The sequence below is a fragment of the Pollicipes pollicipes genome, unplaced genomic scaffold (genome assembly GCF_011947565.3).
Source record: "Pollicipes pollicipes isolate AB1234 unplaced genomic scaffold, Ppol_2.1 Scaffold_7262;HRSCAF=8765_pilon_pilon_pilon, whole genome shotgun sequence".
NCBI classification, from domain to species: domain Eukaryota; kingdom Metazoa; phylum Arthropoda; class Thecostraca; order Pollicipedomorpha; family Pollicipedidae; genus Pollicipes; species Pollicipes pollicipes.
Window position 1 is genome coordinate 13,597,634 of NW_023597055.1, and position 23,561 is coordinate 13,621,194.

The 23,561-nt window shown below is 49.5% G+C and overlaps 9 non-coding genes across 9 annotated transcripts; 4 read left to right on the forward strand and 5 right to left on the reverse strand.

Annotated features, from left to right (window-relative positions):
* Positions 1-736: 736 nt before the first annotated feature.
* On the reverse strand, positions 737-810 carry TRNAT-AGU (transfer RNA threonine (anticodon AGU)). The gene has a single exon. It is a non-coding gene; the product is annotated as a tRNA-Thr (tRNA).
* Positions 811-2,951: 2,141 nt separating this feature from the next.
* TRNAT-AGU (transfer RNA threonine (anticodon AGU)) lies at positions 2,952-3,025 on the reverse strand. Its single transcript has one exon. It is a non-coding gene; the product is annotated as a tRNA-Thr (tRNA).
* A 1,673-nt stretch (positions 3,026-4,698) lies between these two features.
* On the forward strand, positions 4,699-4,772 carry TRNAT-AGU (transfer RNA threonine (anticodon AGU)). Its single transcript has one exon. It is a non-coding gene; the product is annotated as a tRNA-Thr (tRNA).
* Positions 4,773-4,986: 214 nt separating this feature from the next.
* On the reverse strand, positions 4,987-5,060 carry TRNAT-AGU (transfer RNA threonine (anticodon AGU)). The gene has a single exon. It is a non-coding gene; the product is annotated as a tRNA-Thr (tRNA).
* A 2,081-nt stretch (positions 5,061-7,141) lies between these two features.
* Positions 7,142-7,215, forward strand: TRNAT-AGU (transfer RNA threonine (anticodon AGU)). Its single transcript has one exon. It is a non-coding gene; the product is annotated as a tRNA-Thr (tRNA).
* A 215-nt stretch (positions 7,216-7,430) lies between these two features.
* On the reverse strand, positions 7,431-7,504 carry TRNAT-AGU (transfer RNA threonine (anticodon AGU)). Its single transcript has one exon. It is a non-coding gene; the product is annotated as a tRNA-Thr (tRNA).
* A 1,672-nt stretch (positions 7,505-9,176) lies between these two features.
* On the forward strand, positions 9,177-9,250 carry TRNAT-AGU (transfer RNA threonine (anticodon AGU)). Its single transcript has one exon. It is a non-coding gene; the product is annotated as a tRNA-Thr (tRNA).
* A 214-nt stretch (positions 9,251-9,464) lies between these two features.
* Positions 9,465-9,538, reverse strand: TRNAT-AGU (transfer RNA threonine (anticodon AGU)). The gene has a single exon. It is a non-coding gene; the product is annotated as a tRNA-Thr (tRNA).
* Positions 9,539-18,193: 8,655 nt separating this feature from the next.
* On the forward strand, positions 18,194-18,267 carry TRNAT-AGU (transfer RNA threonine (anticodon AGU)). The gene has a single exon. It is a non-coding gene; the product is annotated as a tRNA-Thr (tRNA).
* Positions 18,268-23,561: the final 5,294 nt, after the last annotated feature.

Consider the following 23,561-nt stretch of genomic DNA (forward strand, 5'->3'; position numbering starts at 1 on the left):
AACAGCTACGTGATCTGTGCGTGCTGCCTTCTGAGACATCAGATATGTGGTCTTTATACTGTGCAGCCTTCTGAGGTGCCGCCTATGTGCTCTGTGGCGGCTGCATTCTCGCACACCGGATTTGTGATCTAAGGGCTCTGCCTTCTGAGAAACTAGACGTGTGCTCTGTTGGTGCTGCCTCTGCGGGTGGTTACGATGAGAGTCAGTCTCACTGGGTTGCCATGTGCGTGTTGAGTCAGATCAGATCAGTCAGAGTGAGGCAGATCAAATAGCAGCCAACAACCGACGACTCAGAAGACAGCACTCACAGAACACGATTGGTGTCTCAGAAGGCAGCGCCCATAGCTCACAGATCTAGTGTTTCAGAGGGCAGCACCCGCGGGATCAGGTTTTTGCTCCAGTTCGATAAGGAATTTTTTGATGGCCACGTATTTGACATGGCTTGCCGGCGCCATGGCTTAGTTGGTTAAAGCGCCTGTCTAGTAAACAGGAGATCCCGAATTTGAATCTCGGTGGTGCCTGTTTTCGACAGACAGCGATAGCAAAGATAATCAATTTGACACTATCAACGCGTCTCAAGCTGTATGATATGTGGTTGTTGTCACTGAGTGCGGAAACGGTGAATTCGAAATGTGCAGTCCTATTTTATCCTGTTTCCATGATTATACTGTACGCATCACTAAGCCGGTCGATTTTCACCGATTCATTATTAGTGTTATCGTGTAACATTTAAACGAGGCACCACCGAGATTCGAACTCGGGATCTCCTGTTTACTAGACAGGCGCTTTAACCAACTAAGCCATGGCGCCGGCTGTCGTCCTCTAAACACGTGAACACCAAAAAAGTCATCTAGTAGCAGCCCGTGGACGCTGCCTTCTGAACTACCGAATAAGTGAATGGATAAAACTAGTTATACATACGCATTACACAATCACACATGTACCCACATCCAGGCACATGGCTCATTAAAGAAGCGCTTCACGAGTACCTGAAACGTAAACAATTTGAAGTTGAACGAAAATTTGACTGGGGAAGGGTTGATGGAGCCTGCAGGAGAAAATGATCGCAGAGGTGGGACACGTGCAAAATCCTATTTTGACAGAGCTGACTGTGGCAGTTGTGGTGTGACCAAACTCAATCGTAAGGCAGATCCAGTCAGTCCTCCGATGTCACGCATTCTGTAACATTTTGTCAGACGGAACGAAAGGTATCTTGAAAGACGTTGCTTTCAATCAAGCCAGAACACCACCATTACTCGGTGAAAGGCACCGACAGCAAATTTGCGCTTTGGACGAGAAAGTCCAGCGTCCTGTTGCTTTCGAGACTCACGTCTATTTGTTACGCAAAGGTGAGAATGGTATCCAGGAGACGCGAAATCGCGAATTGGTCGGCAGCTGTTTAAAAGTAGGCCACCTTGTGGTTGGCGGTAGTATGACGGTGGTGGACGGACAGCAAATACGATGATGTTGCGCCTAGCTGGGTGCATTGTCAGTATCCAGACTTTCGATCATTGACAGAGTTAATCTTAGTCCTCTTGACGTGCGAAAAAAGCTGCATTTTATCTTTTCTTTGATATACTTCTGCTTCATAACAGTACACAATGCAGTCACTTATGACATGATTATAAGTGATTACAATACAATATCGGTCAGAAAGCAGGCGGATTTCAATATGAGATTACTATGTCGGTCAGAAAGCAGGCGAGCAGCCAGGTCCTGGGATTCCGCCTTGTGAAACACTAAATGTGTAATCTGTGGGTGCTGCCTTCTGATACACGAGACACGTCATATTTGGGTGCTGTCTTCTGAGACACGAGACACGTCATATTTGGGTACTGCCTTCTGAGACACGAGACACGTCATATTTGGGTGCTGCCTTCTGAGACACGAGACACGTCATATTTGGGCGCTGCCTTCTGAGACACGAGACACGTCATATTTGGGTGCTGCCTTCTGAGACACGAGATACGTCATATTTGGGTGCTGCCTTCTGAGACACTAAGTATGTGCTCGGTGGATGCAGCGGTCTGAGACACAGCATATGTGATCTGTGGACTCTACCTTCTGAGACGCCAGATATGTGATCTGTTGGGACTTCTTTTGAGACACCAGATCTGTGCTCAATAAATGCGGTCTTCTGGGACACGAGATCTGTGATCCTTGGGTGCTGCCATCTGAAATACAAGATTTGTGATCTGCGAGTGCTGCGTTCTGAGATAACAGCTACGTGATCTGTGCGTGCTGCCTTCTGAGACATCAGATATGTGGTCTTTATACTGTGCAGCCTTCTGAGGCGCCGCCCATGTGCTCTGTGGCGGCTGCATTCTCGAACACCGGATTTGTGATCTAAGGGCTCTGCCTTCTGAGAAACTAGACGTGTGCTCTGTTGGTGCTGCCTCTGTGGGTGCCAATGAGAGTCAGTCTCAGTGGGTTGTCATGCGCGTGTTGAGTCAGATCAGATCAGTCAGAGTGAGGCAGATCAAATAGCAGCCAACAACCGACGACTCAGAAGACAGCATTCACAGAACACGATTGGTGTCTCAGAAGGCAGCACCCATAGCTCACAGATCTAGTGTTTCAGAGGGCAGCACCCACGGGATCAGGTTTTTGCTCCAGTTCGATAAGGAATTTTTTGATGGCCACGTATTTAACATGGCTTGCCGGCGCCATGGCTTAGTTGGTTAAAGCGCCTGTCTAGTAAACAGGAGATCTCGAGTTCGGATCTCGGTGGTGCCTGTTTTCGACAGACAGCGATAGCAAAGATAATCAATTTGACACTATCAACGCGTCTCAAGCTGTATGATATGTGGTTGTTGTTACTGAGTGCGGAAACGGTGATTTCGAAATGTGCAGTGCTATTTTATCCTGTTTCCATGATTATACTGTACGCGTCACTAAGCCCGTCGATTTTCACCGATTCATTATTAGTGTTATCGTATAACATTTAAACGAGGCACCACCGAGATTCGAACTCGGGATCTCCTGTTTACTAGACAGGCGCTTTAACCAACTAAGCCATGGCGCCGGCTGTCGTCCTCTAAACACGTAAACACGAAAAAAAGTCATCTAGTAGCAGCCCGTGGACGCTGCCTTCTGAACTACCGAATAAGTGAATGGATAAAACTGGTTATACATACGCATTACACAATCACACATGTACCCACATCCAGGCACATGGCTCATTAAAGAAGCGCTTCACCAGTACCTGAAACGTAAACAATTTGAAGTTGAACGAAAATTTGACTGGGGAAGGGTTGATGGAGCCTGCAGGAGAAAATGATCGCAGAGGTGGGACACGTGCAAAATCCAATTTTGACAGAGCTGACTGTGGCAGTTGTGGTGTGACCAAACTCAATCGTAAGGCAGATCCAGTCAGTCCTCCGATGTCACGCATTCTGTAACATTTTGTCGGACAGAACGAAAGGCATCTTGAAAGACGTTGCTTTCAATCAAGCCAGAACACCACCATTACTCGGTGAAAGGCATCGAAAGCAAGTTTGCGCTTTGGACGAGAAAGTCCAGCGTCCTGTTGCTTTCGAGACTCACGTCTATTTGTTACACAAAGGTGAGAATGGTATCCAGGAGACGCGAAATCGCGAATTGGTCGGCAGCTGTTTAAAAGTAGGCCACCTTGTGCTTGGCAGTAGCATGACGGTGGTGGACCGACAGCAAATACGATGATGTTGCACCTAGCTGGGTTCATTGTCAGTCCCCAGACTTTCCATCATTGATAGAGTCAATCTTAGTCCTCTTGACTTGCGAAAAAAGCTGCATTTTTATCTTTTCTTTGATATATTTCTGCTTCATAACAGTACACAATGCAGTCACTTATGACATGATTATAAGTGATTACAATACAATATCGGTCAGAAGGCAGGCGGATTTCAATATGAGATTACTTTGTCGGTCAGAAAGCAGGCGAGCAGCCAGGTCCTGGGATTCCGCCTTGTGAAACACTAAATGTGTGATCTGTGGGTACTGTCTTCTGAGACACGAGATACGTCATATTTGGGTGCTGCCTTCCGAGGCACCAAGTATGTGCTCGGTGGATCCAGCGGTCTGAGACACAGCATATGTGATCTGTGGACTCTACCTTCTGAGACGCCAGATATGTGATCTGTTGGTACTTCTTTTGAGACACCAGATCTGTGCTCAATAAATGCGGTCTTCTGGGGCACGAGATCTGTGATCTGTGGGTGTTACCATCTGAAATACAAGATTTGTGATCTGCGAGTGCTGCGTTCTGAGACAACAGCTACGTGATCTGTGCGGGCTGCCTTCTGAGACATCAGATATGTGGTCTTCATACGGTGCAGCCTTCTGAGGCGCCGCCTATGTGCTCTGTGGCGGCTGCATTCTCGGACACCGGATTGTGATCGAAGGGCTCTGCCTTCTGAGACACTAGACGTGTGCTCTGTTGGTGCTGCCTCTGCGGGTGCTTACGATGAGAGTGAATCTTACTGGGTTGTCATGTGCGTGTTGAGTCAGATCAGATCAGTCAGAGTGAGGCAGATCAAATAGCAGCCAACAACCGACGACTCAGAAGACAGCACTCACAGAACACGATTGGTGTCTCAGAAGGTAGCACCCATAGCTCACATATCTAGTGTTTCAGAGGGTAGCACCCACGAGATCAGGTTTTTTGTTCCAGTTCGATCAGGAATTTTTTTGATGGCCACGTATTTGACGTTGGTAGCCGGCGCCATGGCTTAGTTGGTTAAAGCGCCTGTCTAGTAAACAGGAGATCCCGAGTTCGAATCTCGGTGGTGCCTCCTTTCAATACACAGCGATGACAAAGATCATCAGTTTATCACTATCAACACGTCGCACGCTGTTTAAGATGTGGTTGTGGTTACTGAATTCAAAACGGGTACTTCGAAATGTTTAGTGCTATTTTATCCGGTCTCCATGATTATATTGTACGCCTCACTCAGCCCGTCGATTTTAACAGATTCATTGCTAGTGTTACCGTATAACACTTAAACGAGGCACCACCGAGATTCGAACTCGGGATCTCCTGTTTACTAGACAGGCGCTTTAACCAACCAAGCCATGGCGCCGGCTGCCGTCCTCTAAACACGTAAACACGAAAAAAAGTCATCTAGTAGCAGCCCGTGGACGCTGCCTTCTGAACTACCGAATAAGTGAATGGATAAAACTGGTTATACATACGCATTACACAATCACACATGTACCCACATCCAGGCACATGGCTCATTGAAGAAGCGCTTTACGAGTACCTGAAACGTAAACAATTTGAAGTTGAACGAAAATTTGACTGGGGAAGGGTTGATGGAGCCTGCAGGAGAAAATGATCGCAGAGGTGGGACACGTGCAAAATCCTATTTTGACAGAGCTGACTGTGGCAGTTGTGGTGTGACCAAACTCAATCGCAAGACAGATCCAGTCAGTCCTCCGATGTCACGCATTCTGTAACATTTTGTCGGACGGAACGAAAGGCATCTTGAAAGACGTTGCATTCAATCAAGCCAGAACACCACCATTACTCGGTGAAAGGCATCGACAGCAAGTTTGCGCTTTGGACGAGAAAGTCCAGCGTCCTGTTGCTTTCGAGACTCACGTCTATTTGTTACGCAAAGGTGAGAATGGTATCCAGGAGACGCGAAATCGCGAATTGGTCGGCAGCTGTTTAAAAGTAGGCCACCTTGTGCTTGGCAGTAGCATGACGGTGGTGGACCGACAGCAAATACGATGATGTTGCACCTAGCTGGGTTCATTGTCAGTCCCCAGACTTTCGATCATTGATAGAGTCAATCTTAGTCCTCTTGACTTGCGAAAAAAGCTGCATTTTTATCTTTTCTTTGATATATTTCTGCTTCATAACAGTACACAATGCAGTCACTTATGACATGATTATAAGTGATTACAATACAATATCGGTCAGAAAGCAGGCGGATTTCAATATGAGATTACTATGTCGGTCAGAAAGCAGGCGAGCAGCCAGGTCCTGGGATTCCGCCTTGTGAAACACTAAATGTGTAATCTGTGGGTGCTGCCTTCTGATACACGAGACACGTCATATTTGGGCGCTGCCTTCTGAGACACGAGACACGTCATATTTGGGCGCTGCCTTCTGATACACGAGACACGTCATATTTGGGTGCTGTCTTCTGAGACACGAGACACGTCATATTTGGGTGCTGCCTTCTGATACACGAGACACGTCATATTTGGGCGCTGCCTTCTGAGACACGAGATACGTCATATTTGGGTACTGTCTTCTGAGACACGAGATACGTCATATTTGGGCGCTGCCTTCTGAGACACGAGACACGTCATATTTGGGTGCTGTCTTCTGAGACACGAGACACGTCATATTTGGGTGCTGCCTTCTGATACACGAGACACGTCATATTTGGGTGCTGTCTTCTGAGACACGAGACACGTCATATTTGGGCGCTGCCTTCTGAGACACGAGATACGTCATATTTGGGGCGCTGCCTTCTGAGGCACCAAGTATGTGCTCGGTGGATCCAGCGGTCTGAGACACAACATATGTGATCTGTGGACTCTACCTTCTGAGACACCAGATATGTGATCTGTTGGTACTTCTTTTGAGACACCAGATCTGTGCTCAATAAATTCGGTCTTCTGGGGCACGAGATCTGTGATCTGTGGGTGTTGCCATCTGAAGTACAGGATTTATGATCTGCGGGTGCTGCGTTCTAAGACAACAGCTACGTGATCTGTGCGTGCTGCCTTCTGAGACATCAGATATGTGGTCTTCATACGGTGCAGCCTTCTGAGGCGCCGCCCATGTGCTCTGTGGCGGCTGCATTCTCGGACACCGGATTTGTGATCTAAGGGCTCTGCCTTCTGAGAAACTAGACGTGTGCTCTGTTGGTGCTGCCTCTGCGGGTGCTTACGATGAGAGTGAATCTTTACTGGGCTGTCATGTGCGTGTTGAGTCAGATCAGATCAGTCAGAGTGAGGCAGATCAAATAGCAGCCAACAACCGACGACTCAGAAGACAGCATTCACAGAACACGATTGGTGTCTCAGAAGGCAGCACCCATAGCTCACAGATCTAGTGTTTCAGAGGGCAGCACCCACGGGATCAGGTTTTTGCTCCAGTTCGATAAGGAATTTTTTGATGGCCACGTATTTAACATGGCTTGCCGGCGCCATGGCTTAGTTGGTTAAAGCGCCTGTCTAGTAAACAGGAGATCCCGAATTCGAATCTCGGTGGTGCCTGTTTTAGACAGACAGCGATAGCAAAGATAATCAATTTGACACTATCAACGCGTCTCAAGCTGTATGATATGTGGTTGTTGTTACTGAGTGCGGAAACGGTGATTTCGAAATGTGCAGTGCTATTTTATCCTGTTTCCATGATTATACTGTACGCATCACTAAGCCCGTCGATTTTCACAGATTCATTATTAGTGTTATCGTATAACATTTAAACGAGGCACCACCGAGATTCGAACTCGGGATCTCCTGTTTACTAGACAGGCGCTTTAACCAACTAAGCCATGGCGCCGGCTGTCGTCCTCTAAACACGTAAACACGAAAAAGTCATCTAGTAGCAGCCCGTGGACGCTGCCTTCTGAACTACCGAATAAGTGAATGGATAAAACTGGTTATACATGCACATTACACAATCATACATGTACCCACATCCAGGCACATGGCTCATTAAAGAAGCGCTTCACGAGTACCTGAAACATAAACAATTTGAAGTTGAACGAAAATTTGACTGGGGAAGGGTTGGTGGAGCCTGCAGGAGAAAATGATTGCAGAGGTGGGACACGTGCAAAATCCAATTTTGACAGAGCTGACTGTGGCAGTTGTGGTGTGGCCAAACTCAATCGTAAGGCAGATCCAGTCAGTCCTCCGATGTCACGCATTCTGTAACATTTTGTCGGACGGAACGGAAGGCATCTTGAAAGACGTTGCTTTCAATCAAGCCAGAACACCACCATTACTCGGTGAAAGGCATCGACAGCAAGTTTGCGCTTTGGACGAGAAAGTCCAGCGTCCTGTTGCTTTCGAGACTCACGTCTATTTGTTACGCAAAGGTGAGAATGGTATCCAGGAGACGCGAAATCGCGAATTGGTCGGCAGCTGTTTAAAAGTAGGCCACCTTGTGCTTGGCAGTAGCATGACGGTGGTGGACCGACAGCAAATACGATGATGTTGCACCTAGCTGGGTTCATTGTCAGTCCCCAGACTTTCGATCATTGATAGAGTCAATCTTAGTCCTCTTGACTTGCGAAAAAGCTGCATTTTTATCTTTTCTTTGATATATTTCTGCTTCATAACAGTACACAATGCAGTCACTTATGACATGATTATAAGTGATTACAATACAATATCGGTCAGAAAGCAGGCGGATTTCAATATGAGATTACTATGTCGGTCAGAAAGCAGGCGAGCAGCCAGGTCCTGGGGTTCCGCCTTGTGCAGCACTAAATGTGTGATCTGTGGGTACTGTCTTCTGAGACACGAGACACGTCATATTTGGGTGCTGCCTTCTGAGACACCAAGTATGTGCTCGGTGGATCCAGCGGTCTGAGACACAGCATATGTGATCTGTGGACTCTACCTTCTGAGACGCCAGATATGTGATCTGTTGGTACTGCCTTTTGAGACACCAGATCTGTGCTCAATAAATGCGGTCTTCTGGAACACGAGATCTGTGATCTGTGGGTGTTACCATCTGAAATATAAGATTTATGATCTGCGGGTGCCGCGTTCTGAGACAAGTGCCACGTGATCTGTGCGTGCTGCCTTCTGAGACATTAGATATGTGGTCTTTATACTGTGCAGCCTTCTGAGGCGCCGCCCATGTGCTCTGTGGCGGCTGCATTCTCGAACACCGGATTTGTGATCTAAGGGCTCTGCCTTCTGAGAAACTAGACGTGTGCTCTGTTGGTGCTGCCTCTGCGGGTGCTTACGATGAGAGTGAATCTTACTGGGCTGTCATGTGCGTGTTGAGTCAGATCAGATCAGTCAGAGTGAGGCAGATCAAATAGCAGCCAACAACCGACGACTCAGAAGACAGCACTCACAGAACACGATTGGTGTCTCAGAAGGCAGCACCCATAGCTCACATATCTAGTGTTTCAGAGGGTAGCACCCACGAGATCAGGTTTTTTGTTCCAGTTCGATCAGGAATTTTTTTGATGGCCACGTATTTGACGTTGGTAGCCGGCGCCATGGCTTAGTTGGTTAAAGCGCCTGTCTAGTAAACAGGAGATCCCGAGTTCGAATCTCGGTGGTGCCTCTTTTCAATACACAGCGATGACAAAGATCATCAGTTTATCACTATCAACACGTCGCATGCTGTTTAAGATGTGGTTGTGGTTACTGAATTCAAAACGGGTACTTCGAAATGTTTAGTGCTATTTTATCCGGTCTCCATGATTATATTGTACGCCTCACTCAGCCCGTCGATTTTAACAGATTCATTGCTAGTGTTATCGTATAACATTTAAACGAGGCACCACCGAGATTCGAACTCGGGATCTCCTGTTTACTAGACAGGCGCTTTAACCAACTAAGCCATGGCGCCGGACGCGCTATAGCACACACCTGACCTAAGAAAATATTGTTTATATCACTGCCAATCTGTGGGTGCTGCATTCCAAGACAACAGACATATGCTCTCGGAGTACCGCCTGTTCATATACCAATATGTTATCTGTGGTGGTGCCTTCTAAAACTATCGTCAAACCGCCGCCAATAGCAACCGATGGTGCTGTCAATAAAAAATCTCAGACAGTATCCCACCCCTTTTGTGCTTGCCAGCTATAGTCAGATCGGACGCGTACGGTATGATCAGAAAATCGTTTTTCCTGGAATTCTTCTGAATAGTTAAGAATTTGTAATTTAAGAAGCCGATTCTGCGGGAAAATATCATTAAATTCCATGTCAACCACTCTGAAAGCAACACACTCCATTTGCCATGCTCTTTCCAACGTGTGTTTTTGGTAATGTCCGTAGCGCAATAATGTGTCAAAATGTTAGCGCATTAGATGCTTTGAAAACTAGAATCTTATATCATAACGCAATTAATCAATTTATCACAATCGACAGCATGAAGTGAGATGATTTACCTTATCATGGAAACCAAATGTATTAGCGGAAAATGTGCTGTTTTCGAAATCAACAACCACAACTACATCTAGAACATCACAAGACGCGTCAAGTAAAGGGACAGAGCTTGTGTGGGCCAGCTGGGAATCCTAAGTTTGTTAATGACGAGGTTAGGTGCAGTTTTACCGAATGATATAGACAAAGTATTGATATTGCGGATGGAGTAATTGCTCGTCCAATCATCCACGTCTATTGTGTTGGTGTGCACGCAATGTTTCGGGCAGTTAATTTTCCGGCCGTTGTAAGGTGTTAATAAATCCTGGAAAGGACGGGATAGTATTCTATTTTCAGCCATGCACGAGCATAAACCCAAATGTCCTTCTCGGAGTTGCAGGGACTGCAGCAGGGGCCTCTGAATATGAGTCCAGCGTGCTGTAATTTAGGAAATCGGGAAGAACATACATGCATACCGGATAAAATTACAGCAATTCAAGGGATAGAATTCAGGTTATGACATGCACCCGGCTGCCAGAGCTGACAGCTGAACACCATCCAGTCCTTCTCAGGACTCAATGATACCTAATGACGGTCAGAGAATTAGGTGGAGTAATCCACATTTGTAAAGGCTTCTGAACTGAAACAGCCACCTTGAAGATCTTTCGGTGCAGTTTGCAGCCCTGTCCTTCAACCATTCTAGTTTCTGAGCTACACGCCCGCCAAGATGTAAAGAGTATTTCGTGCAGACTTTTTGAGGCTCATCCAGGCATGCATGACGTCATAATAACGTCATTCAAGCCCTGCCATTCCATTGGCCACGCGGCGATCAAGGCCAAGAAAAGTGGCATTGTCGAGTCATTACAATGCAAGTGGCGTTTGTGAGCGCCATTTCAGATCCAACGGCCATCAACTGGCGCTAATGAGTTTTGTGCGAAGTACGATGACGCAATCAAACAAAGACGCATTGAGGAGCATATTTGCTAAGCAAAGAACTTGTAGTGTTTAGAGGAGCTTTTCCACTACGTCGGATAGCACCTTTTCAAGTCAAAACCAATATCAAAGCAGAAATTCGACAGGAAAATGCTATCAAACACCCACAACAATGAGATGTAGTGTCATGTACAAACTCAGCTTCCATCGCAACCTATTTCATAAGTGGTGGCGAAGAACGCCGCAAAACTAAGTTTGGTGCACAGCGCATGAAAAATCGTGCTAGCGTACCCTGTAATATGTCACTGGCTTTCCTGAAAGACAATGTCGATGTTGGGACTGCTGCGATCGCTCACACCAGGGTGACCGCTGGCCACGGCGTCACGTGACTGCTGGTCACGGCAGCGAAGAAGGCGGCACGCACAAACAGCACGGCAACCTGCGGCGGAAGGAGGTCACCACAGACTGCGGACGCTGACGAAAGCGAAACGGCTGGCTGCGTGTCGAGCTTCAGACTCGGAGACTGGGGTCGTATCCGCGTGTGGCGTGTTTCACCCACCGCAACAGCCGCGGGGAGCCTTCGACGCCAGTGGCATGCAGCAGTTGGAGGCGCCGACACATAGTCTATGCCGGGCCCAAGTTACCCCCCCCCCCCCCAACCATCCCCGGTCGATTTAAAAATCTCGTAGGCTGAGTTGGCGCTTTAAGTGGCATCAAATCACTTTTGGCACATTTTACTTTAACAATGATGTCAATGTCGGACTTAAGGCGCAAAACAAAGAGGTAAAACAGACTAATGTCGAATATTTGGTGGATGTGGGCAGCCCGATATCCAGAAGATGATTCAAGGGCCTAAGTATAACGCACATGAACTGGTTTTCGTGTCATCAGCAGATGATTTCGTGTCCCAGAATATGATTCAAGGGCCTGAGTATAACGCACATAAACTGGTTTTCGTGACACCAGCGGATGATTTCGTGTCCCAGAAGATGATTCAAGGACCTAAGTATAACGTACTTAAACTGGTTTTCGTGTCACCAGCCGATGCAAGGAGGAATAAGGGAGTATTCACGCCTGGCGTGCTGGTTGCGCGACAGAAATTTTCACGGTTTGAATTGAACCTAGGTTTTTGGAGGGGCACTCTGCTCCGAAATGTCACCTTTAACAGCTCGAAATACGCCGGTAAAAACATGGCATATTCATTGGAAACGAACACAGGGTTGGAGATAAGCTCTGAAAATTACTTCCTTGATTGACAAAATAGGGCCTCAAAACAACTCTTCTGATGTTATAAGGAAACATCAGGGGTGGTACGACAGTTACAAAAATATTCATATAGGATAGAGTCAACTATGAAAGCCTGTTTTAATTGTTTCCAGCTCTAGTTATGAAGTGCATTCTATCGCGCATTCCTCCTTGCATGAGTCCAATGATAGCACCTGTATTAAAAAGCAGCGCAGTATATAGTGTGTGGCAAAGAACACCAAGTAAATTTGAGAATTTGTTTCCTCCGAGAACATTTTACTCTAAATAAATGCTCGCGCATAAGGAGAATGTCTTGGGATATTCCTCGAACCTCATACACGCACATATTTATAAGGTGTGATAACCATTAATATTAATTACATGATTAGTGGACCGGTCCAAACATATGAAACCTGCCGTCAGTCCTCTCGGAAGAGCAGACAAAAACGGAAGCGGCCGCCTTGGCGTGAGGTGATCCATCAGCCCGACACGCACGTCAGCTGACCCTCGATCTGCGGCTGCCGGATCACAGCGGGCGATCGGCTGCCCACGTCAGCTGCGCCAGGATCGTCCATTACCGGGCGGTGCGCATCGATTGTCGCAGCGCGGCAATTACCGGTGTCACTGGCACCGGAAGCGGCGGAAATCGGCGTGATCAGGACCCGTCTCCGTGTCCCCACACCGCAACCCCCCCCCCCCCCCCTCCCCTCCCTATCCGATCAGGACTCTCCGTGCCTCCTCCTCCCGGAGCCCCCCCCCCCCCCCTCCCCTCTCGGATAACTATCTAATCTTCTTGGATGATGGTATACCGCAGCCTACCGCTAGGAGACGCATCACTGCACAGTTTGCCGGCAATACAGGTGGCAGCGTCATGTGTGATTGAGAAGCGAACGGCGCAAGGCCTTTGTAGTAATGCACCCCCACCTCAGCTGGGACGAGCTGCATTGTTGCACTGGATGGGCGGATGTCTTCCACGGATGTACTTATTCGCATGTTTTGTACGTCGGGCAGCCGACTAAAATACATAGGGTCTAAATTGCAACCCAATTGCAACAATGGATACGTTTCTGCATTGCTGCGTTTTGCGTTCGTTTTCATTCAGGTGGTTCCGGCCTGTTGCATGGTGCAATGAGCAACTCAACACAACGCCATCAGTGGTACCGCTATACCGCTCTAGCACCCGCAGGCCCAAACATCGCGTCTGCCCCGAAACACCCCCACATCGGCTGTCCTTGCGCTGTTCGCTGAGCGCCCTCCCCGAGAGCTAATCGCACGCGTCGTCCCGCACCTCCGGCTAATTGGCGTGGGACGAGGCGGCGCGGCGACGGCCGCTTCCGGGCGAGGGGCCTCGTTTTTGCCGGCCGCCGAGGAGCGAGGGAGAACGCCAGGTGCAGGGCGGCGCTGGCGAGGCCAGGGCCGCCCAGGAGGCGCCGGAGGGTCGGGTGGCGTGACATCGAGGAGCTCGTGGCCGACTGGATGGGACGCCTGAGAAGGCGGAGCGTCACTCCACTTGTTCGAAACGCGGCAGACGAGATGCTACAGGTGACGTTCGGAGGCACCGCTTGTAGTGGCGACGGTGAACAGCTGTCTCGAGGTCAAGATATGTGGGATTGAAGCCTGTTCTCAGCAAAAAGACCCACATCAGTTGTTTCATTTTGCTCTGCCTGGCGTGCCTCATGTTGGCGTGTTTTGATCGTGGTTAGAAGGGCACCTGCCCTATACACGAGCTTGCACATTATTATTTATGTGTGTAGGTAATTTAATTTTAGGAGGGTGAAATACCCGTGCACCTTGCGAAACCCACCTACCTACCCACTTACCCGTGAAATAAAAGATCGTATGCCTCTGCATTTCGTAGATGGTTGAGTCCTATCCGCCTGAAAAATGTATTTGTTTGCGGCTGACCGCCTCTTTCCACGCAGGACATTTACGCACAGTTTGCTCAAGTATGGGCTGTATAGGGTACAAAGAGCGAACGCACTGTTGGCGACACGGCGCTGCGGAGTGGCGTTCTTGTCACTTATAATGCAGTGAACCGAAACCGTCACCACACTGGCCCCAGTTTAACCACTTTGTATTCACTGCTTATGCGGAGCCGTAAGTCTTAAATCCGACATGAGGCATGGCTTCCAGTCCCCAGAAACAGGAACATATTCGCGTCACGGTTACCCGATGTACTCATACGAAACATGGCTGTTTGTTCCAGTGTCTAGCGAATTTGTGCAAAGTGGGCCCAAGATAGCCAATGCGTAAATTTCATGTCCTGGGATGGAAAATTGTAGCCTCGTCCTGCACGGATAAAACCATTTATGTTTTCCCACCTAAGAATATTTTGGTCCCTATAACAACATTCACTGTACCATTTATTTCTGGAAGAAACGATTCCTGATGTTGTGCCGGTCAAGCTTTGATCTGAATGTCCATTCATCTCGATTTTCAAGCACGACCTAATTCATCGCAATAGCATCAAGGTTCTCGCTTGCGACCCCAATGGAGCCTGCAGGAAGCCCGAGCACGGGTCACGTGATACGGTGCTCGGAGTAATTATCCCGGCCTCGCCCCCAGCCTCCAAGCCGGCGTCTTGAGCTATCCGGTGACTGATTAAGGCGGTAGCCGGTTTACCTCAAGTGACTTATATTAAGCACAGGATAGCAGCGTGATAGGTGGAGTACAGCACACGAAGCAATTACCAGATACGGTGCTGCAGACGGGTTTCTTGGAAGCCAGAGAGTGACGGCGCTGTTTTCGTGCGGGATCAATGCCTTTTCAATTAGCGCTGTCACTTAAACCATAAAATATAATGATTTTGTACGCATAGTGCAAAAAAGCCTGCATTGTATTAATTGTGAATGGTGTGATTGCGTTGCTAGTCAGCAGCAGCCCTCACCCGCCCAATGTCAGCGAGAAGCCGAAGTACAGCGGGCATGTCTTCAGCCCTTGACTTCTTGACCAAGACGTATACCAAACTCGAGGACTGCTGCACCTACCGCTTGTCTTGATACAAATCACCGCCGAAAAACATAATTTCGTATTCATGTTGTTAAGATCGCTAGCGTGGAGGAATGACGCCAAACAAAGCGCGCAAGCAGTCATGTTGTAGCAGACCACGTGCAGTGTTTCCAAGGCACCACCATTGCCTATAAGCTAGATTCAACGACGCAGCCTGACCCATAACAACGGGCAATAAATGGCTTTAGACGCCACGTCCGCCTCCGGGCTATCGGAATGTGATCGGCCTGGCTGAACCAAGACACCGGCAATCAGGGCTCAAGCGTCCGGGACCTAGACTAAGCCCACGCCACACGAATCTCCTGAGTATGCCTTAAGTTTTGACTTTGAAGATCTTCTAGTTGTTCCGTGCCGCTGATCTGGTGTTTAGAAATGCGGCCTCATCCCAGAGGCTGGTGCCAGATGTCATAGGTGGCCACAGCACCGCTTGGGATCGTTTCGTACGAGAGATGGTTTTTTTGCCGGCGATGAGGAAGATCGTGATGTTCCGGAAAACCCTGAATGACCCAGTTAAGGTCAAGGTCAGGCTCAAAAGTTTTCTTAATTCAGGTACTGATGCAACTGCTACCCATTGTTGACTAGAAATATGCTTAATACATTACTAATAAGATGTCATGAATGATACCGTCAATAAATCCATTGTAATGCAATGTGGAAATTTGAAAGACGCTATTATGGCGTCGAAGGTGTCTGGGTGACCTTGAAATAGACTCTCCGAAATAGACTGCTCATCTTCGCGGACGCGTAGCTCAGAAACTGGACGGTTTTTGGTCCTAAGAAGGGAAGGATTGTGAACTGCATCGACTTGTCTTCAAGATTGCCATGTCAGTTCAAAAGCCGACGCAAGTGTGAGGACACACCCTTTCATAATCTGCCCGTTTTAAATCGTCCATACCGAAATCTGAACTATCATCCCCACAATACCGTTACTTCGATCCATCACTGCCACCTTATTAACTCACCTGCACAACATGTGTGCACTTGGTATGGAGCATGTGATCGCTATAATAAAACATCACATGATATCGTCATATATTATCATATAAACATCATGCAAAAATAGCTAGCCGATCAAGCTACAAAGTATGAACTAACGGGTTATGACGACCGCGATTTGTTCTCACATGCCCCCCCCCCCCCCCATGAATTATGACTGGGGCAGCGGGCGGCAATATGGGGTCCTCAGTTTGTCAGTCTCTGCAGAACTGGTGGTTAGAAGAAGTCATGGGGTTTCATCACTTTAGGTGGAGAGGTATGGCAATGGTATAAGGGTAGGTGTCGGTAGCGCGGCGATTTAACTGCACGCCTGGGAAACTAAAGGTACGGGGATCGATTCCCCGCCGTGCCCGCCTTCTTGCCAGGGTGAGAAACAGGTGACACCATATAGCCCCATCTCCCGAGAACGCTGCAAATCTGCAGCTCCCGGACAACAACAGATAGGAAAACCAGAAGTCGGCCGAATAATATCCATAATCAATGATATCCATGATAATTAGATACATATATCCACAATAATAATAATATTCATAAAAATAACAAGTGATTTAATGATATCCATGATAACAAAGAGAACTGGACCCGCGCCATAAATGGGATTAACATTTTGAGAAAAATAACGGCAACGGCTACAGTGATCAGTCATCAGTGTTTGTGGTCCGCTGCACAACTTGTATCAATTTGCTGTGGTCAGATTTAGATCATTTTCCTGACCTCGAACAGCCAGTGATGTAAATTTCAGCAGAAGTCTGTCACGCTTGCTGACTTTCATTTTATGTTCTTTCCGTTGAGATTTCTGCAACGAACTTCCTCAAAAACACAAGCACTCTGCCCTTTGATATGCTAAGTAAATTACTCGCCCGAACTGACTGATGGCTATTTCCATATCAAACAAAATTAGGTTCGGAGTACGGAAAAAGCATTGCTCATTTACATTAAAAATAGGCGGAAATGTCTGCAGTTCCTGTCAGGCCGGCGAGTTCCGGCTGCCGCCCCAGAATAAGCTGACATCGGAGAGAGTAGCGGAGGGACTCAGGAGCCTCGCGCTGGCCTGAAAAACTGGTAACCCCCGCGGGGGTCGTAGATAAGTTACTTTGTACACAATGAAACAAGTGTTCCGACGTCCATCCGTAACAAGTAATCATTCTACGAGCTTCGCGCAGTGACGGGTCTGATGATGGATGCTGGGGTAGCGCCTTTGATTGCCCGTAGAGGTCTTTGGATGAGGTTTCCTTTGCGTGATGCACTCGCCTCCCATGGGGTGGTGTTATTAAGGTCGTAGCTTTTCGATCCGTCATCTCGTCACATCTGACTCACAAGAGCTCGCGAGCTTTTGACCGGGTTGTGGCCAGACGAGGCGGACCTTTGTGCGTCCAAATTCAGGCAAGCAATATGATGCCTTTTTGCTGATATTTCGGCTTTGAGCACTTCCAGGAAATAGCGCGCTGTCAAACACAATGCAGTTATAAAGTACGGTACAGGAGGCTGACATTTTGTACAGCCTGGAGGTACAGAACGCCGACATTTTGCACAGCCTGGAGGTACAGGAGGCTGACATTTTGTACAGTCTAGAGGTACAGGAGGCTGACATTTTGTACAGCCTGGAGGTACAGGAGGCTGACATTTTGTACAGCCTGGAGGTACAGGAGGCTGACATTTTGTACAGCCTGGAGGTGCAGGAGGCTGACATTTGGGAAAAAGTTCCGTCTCTAGACTGGCCGTATTGACCTTTACTGTCAACGGCAACCCCCAAAGTGGAAGTGCTAGAGTTGCCAGTAACCGACTGACACGGTTCCTGCCAGCCGGTTTGGACCGTTTCCAACGGTCCAACTAACAGGCAGAAGCTACTTGTGGAAAAAACTGACAAAAAAATGGCCAACAGGTAAATATGTAGAGCTGGATATGGGTCACATGGCGATTTTCTTCTCGGTCGCGTGTCTAACAACATATTATCGGCGCCATGGTTTAGTTGGTTAAAGCGCCTGTCTAGTAAACAGGAGATCCCGAGTTCGAATCTCGGTGGTGCCTGCATTTAAGTCTATTTCATAAAGCAGATAGGCAAAACGCATCCATCTCAGAGTTATTCTGATAAGTTCAATTTAGCTTTGTGCGTTAATTTCGAAAGCAAACATTTGCTTGTACCACACTCAGCGTTCGTCGTAAGCTGCGTGACTAATATGTGTTAAGATAACGTAAATGCATATTGAGACAAAATACGGACAGATTAAAGTAGCACAGCACGGAGGAAAGTGAGCTAAAGATGCATACAAATAGCATACAGATGAATAACGATAATATCAAGATATATTAGTATATCAATATGGGCAAAGATGCGATGGATGTGATAAGATACATGATCTATGCATGCATGGATGAATGTTGATGCGTCTATATCTGCTGACCTTCAGGGCAAATGGCGATCTCCGGTAAAGCACTAAACGGATTGGATCAATCCGCGGATTGCGGATGAATCCTCTGGGAGGATTCATCCGCAATCCATGCTATTCAGGAGAACTGGAATCAGAAAATTGGATTTAAAAAATTTGGGCAGCTGATCCGGCAGGTCACCACCTGCGTCATATCAGTGGACAATTGCGCGCGTTGTTTGTAGTTTTGACGCAGCAGGTTATGTAGCGGGAAATAACGGTCGCAGTTGAGGTCGTTTCAAAATTTGGTGTGTCCGAGAAAGGTCACACACACATGAATTACCATATACGAAGTGCGGGGGTCGTTTTATTTATTCAGAGAGCGCGCTAGGTGGCCGTCATCCTGAGCTTGTGAACTAGTTACTGCTGACACTGTCGAGTGGTATGTGAAGACATGTTTCATTTGACCTGGAGTCTGAAATTATTAGACAATGCGCTGATGCATTTTGTGTTATTGAGACCAGAAGCAACTCTGGCGCCTGCATTGTAGTGGTGCCTGTGAATCATTGGTCAAGATACTGGTGATATTATTAATAATTTAATGAAACTTGCTTGTTTTGATGTTCATGCAACATTGCAATCCCAACAGACAACAAGCTGTTTTAAGTATCTTAGCTTCCACTGGCTTACAGCAACCTTTTGCACATGATGTCCAATGAAAATAAGCAACTAAGGAAATTTAAGGTGTTGAAATGAACCAAACTTACTACTGAAATTTAAAAAGTCCGCTCAGTGGAAGCAAAATGGGACGTGTGGACTTGAGAAAATATTCTGCTAAGCGGGACCGAACCGGACTGGGTTGAACAATCTGAGAAAAGCAGGTAGACTGGCGGTTGGATTTGATATGGACTAGCTGGACTGGACTGGACCGCTTTCTGAAAATGAAATCCGTCAAGTACCCTGGTGGCAGGTTCGCTGTATTTTCCCCAGCTGGCTGCTGGACACTGTCATCACGTTGCTGTGCACGGAAGGAATCAACCTGCACTGCCCGCACTGAGCGCCCTATCGAGGCGAGGCCCTATCTTGTCAGGGTTTCAATGCGCTCTCACAGCTCCCGATCCTTTTCGAAGCGCCACTACGCATCGGCAACGGCCACAGCTCCTACTGGTTCAATAATGTCGAGCAACAACAGCACACCTGTCTCATTAATATTCCCGCCGAGTGTAAGGACTTAGGAATCCGGGCAGCCAACCGGCCGTCCGGCTCGTCGTCCGAATTTATAATGACCAACAGCAGACAGCGACGGCTTTATTTGAAGCGGGAGCCCACAAAGGCACTAATTAATAGCTTCTGAATCATGCACGGCGGAAACGTCCGAGCCTCAAGTTGCATTGGAGGGCAAAGCTCAAAGAGACAGGGCGAAGCGAGTCATCGTCACGAAAAGACCATAACCTGAGTCGGCGGGGCTATCGTGTTACCTGATCACCGGAATAGACAAGAAGCATGGACCGCGCGTTCCAGGACCGCAGATGGTGGGCGAGTGGACACGAGGAGAAGCAAACCTTCGTATGATATTGTTGGCGTTCACATGCGCATCACTGTGGTCCTATGTCGCCATTTCATCAATCCACTGTTAAACAGTGAGACTTCATCTTATACCGCATCACGAAACAATTTATGGATGAATTGAACGGCAAGTTCGATCACCATGACTGACGCTTAGTCCTCAAGTGAACAGGATAGACGAAAGACACTTTTCGCGTTGTGTCCTACTGGACAGCACTCTGTTGTATCACAGTGAGCAGAGGGCTTTTGCCAGCCTTAACCTCATAGGCTCGGAAACAGCCCTTTTCACGGAAGCATGCGACCTCATTCCTGCTGGATATTCTGGAGCGTCATGCAACGCTCGCACGGCCGCTCCCAACTGTAACTACGACGCCGTCCACGTCCCTCCCCTCTCCACTACACCTCCGTGCCAGGCACCACAGGGGAGGGGGGAGGGGTGATGAGGTGATGACGATGGAGCCTGTTGGCCGACCCCAACTCTGCGGCCCGGTGGCCGGCAGCCGGGGTCGCACAAAACTGAGGCGTTGATGACAACTAATTATGCTCAGGTCCGGACGCTGCAGGCCAGAGCCAGTCAACTCAGGCCTGGCGAGACTCAAGCTCATGAAAGTAGATGAAACGGTCTGTTCGACTGGACTGGTGGAAGCAAAAGCTGTGCAAAGGCTCTCATGAGTGAGTATGCCGAGGGTCCGCCTTCTTCCCAGTCGTAGACGCCGGCTGTGGAATGTCGCGGCAACAAAACTTTGACAACAAAACAACACCCATGTGCATCGGTCCCTTGCGTTCATGAATAGCCTACCGACATTCCGACCTACCTACCTGAGGTCACACCGACCTACCGACCCCTACGGGTGGCTCACACCCCCTGACGTCCGCACGGAGTTGACGCACCGGCCGCCATCCACCTGAGGCACACCACTTCGCTGTTACACAAGAGCAAGGCGCTTTTACATCGTTCGCCAGCTTACCACACTTTTCGCTGCGTTTCATCTGACTGGTCACAGTTATTAGGTTTTCCGCTGGAACGTCCTATCGCTGCCGTCAGCAGCATCGCCGCACCTTACTGAACCCGCACAGTTTCCGTGGAAGTTCTGAGACGGGAATCGAGCCCGCAGCCCCTCGATCTGGAGTTCATCTGTCCGACGCGCCGTGCGGCCCGCGCCCATCCTTCAGCGTCGGGGCGAGGAGCAGCACCCCTGCCACCCCCTTGTCACTCTGACGCCGCTGCACAAACAGCCGTCCGTCGTCAGCCAGCGGATCCTCTCGGCCGCCCGTGCCGCGCGTAAACGGTAATCAATGCTGGCTGGCGCCATTACACAAACAGGCCGGCCGGGCGGCGGTAAAACCGGGCATCATCCATCACAGGCCTGATCCGCTGCCAAACGGCATCTCACACGGGTGGAGCGGGGGGGAGGGGGGGGGGCAGGTGGTGCGGAGGCGGTGCGGTCCGGCTGCTGCGGTCTACCACGGCCAGACGGCTGCTGAGCTGCTGCTCGTTCCCCGTCAGGACGAGACGGTCCGTAGGCATTCTTCCAGGCTGTAGCGATCAATTCATAAAAAGCGAAAATTATTTGAGGTAAACCCATGAAGGCCGGACCGACGGCCTGAATGGGCCGAAATTATTCAAGCTTGCAAGCTATTGGGGGACAAGACAGCAGCGACACGCTGATTGGCGGCACATCGCAGAGCTCCCTCAAACATCCCCACCCGTTCGGTGTCCAAAATATCGCATCTGCAGCCTGGCCGCTCCAGTAGTACGTGCTTGTCCGGTAGTGCAGCCCGATCAGTGACGCATCCTTGCCGCATCGCGATGCCACGAGATGTGTTCGCCTCCGGCGAATTCGGCTGCGATAGCGACATCTACCGTATCAGCCACTCTATCCAGCACCTCGATATAGCCCGATGGCATTCCCCTGTCGGGCGCACTTGTCGGCAACCGGCACCACCCTCTGGCGCGCGGCGTCGCGGCCTGTCAGCGGAACAGCCTGGACAGCGTCGCCTGCCATGTAGGCCGTCCCGCCACGCATCTGCCGGCTCCGTGATCGATGGCGGCTGGACGACGGACCACCCGGGACCGGCCGTCACAGGTGACAGATGACGGTGACGCGCCACGTGACACCGTCATCAGACACGCCGCCTCTGATGACGACGCCGCCGGGCGGCGGTTGAGCACCGCAGCCAGATGAGTGGGCGCGGGGAGGGGGAGGGGGCACGGGTCTCCAGCCGGCTCGGCCAGCCGGCGGCGCTGAATGGTGCGCGCGGCTTTTGTAAAGCCAGAATACAAACCAGAAAAATTGGATCAGTAACGGGGTAACGTGTGGGTGTACCATTGTCTACACACCCATAACGTGTGGGCCTTGGTCATATTTGTGTGTGTCCATTTGCACTCGTCACCTCCAACTAAAACTCCTTAAAAGGTAACAACTTACTTTCTGCTAGAGCTCCAGCTAGGTACAGGGATGATTCGCTGTTTTTGTTGACAATGCAAAACGAGCTACGCATCTTCAAGTGTGTGTTGCATACCACACACCACGATGGCACAGGAATTCAAACGAGGTCACGTACTTAAAACGACTGACGTGCCTTCTACGGCTGTGGACGTGGGCGCACGAATGTACTTCTACGCACATAGCATATCAATGACGTTTGAGCACTAGGCATATCGTGCTCATCACAGCACATCGTCACATGATACCGAATCACCACCACGTCAGAAACGAACCACGCCAATCCTATCGAAGCTCGATGCGGCTGTCAGCTCCGGTGCGATCAGCCGCTCCCCCTGCGGCCGCCGCCGCGTCGTGCCGTGCCACCCGAGCCGCGCTGGTCGGCACTGTCAGGTGGCAGGCGGCCGCCCGGGCTGGCCCCGACACAAACAGGCTCAGATTGATGGCGTGTGACCGCGGCCCGGCGACCCCCCTCCCCCCCCCCCCCCCCGGCGGCGGCGGCGGTGGCGGCGGCTTCGCCACGTAATCAATGCAGGGGCGGCGGTGTGTGCGGCGCAGGGGGACGCCGCTGACAGTGTGGAGTCGGCTGTCTAGTCGGGGACGCAGGAGAGGGGTGTGTGTTCGTGGGTCCGGCCGTCGAGGCGGGGACGAGAGAGGGACCGTGTTCGTGGGTCCGTCTGTCGAGGCGGGGACGGGAGAGAGGTGTACTTGTGGGTCCGTCTGTCGAAGCGGGGGCGGGAGATGGGTGTGCTTGTGGGCCCGGCTGTCGAGACGGGGACGGGAGATAGAGGTGTGCTTGTGGGTCCGACTGTCGAGGCGAGGACGGTAGAGAGGGGTGTGCGTGTGGGTTTGGCTGTCGAGGCGAGGACGGGAGAGACGGGAGAGAGGGTCCGTGCTTATGGGTCCGAGTGAATATTCGCGTCCGTGGCGGATAACGGGCATT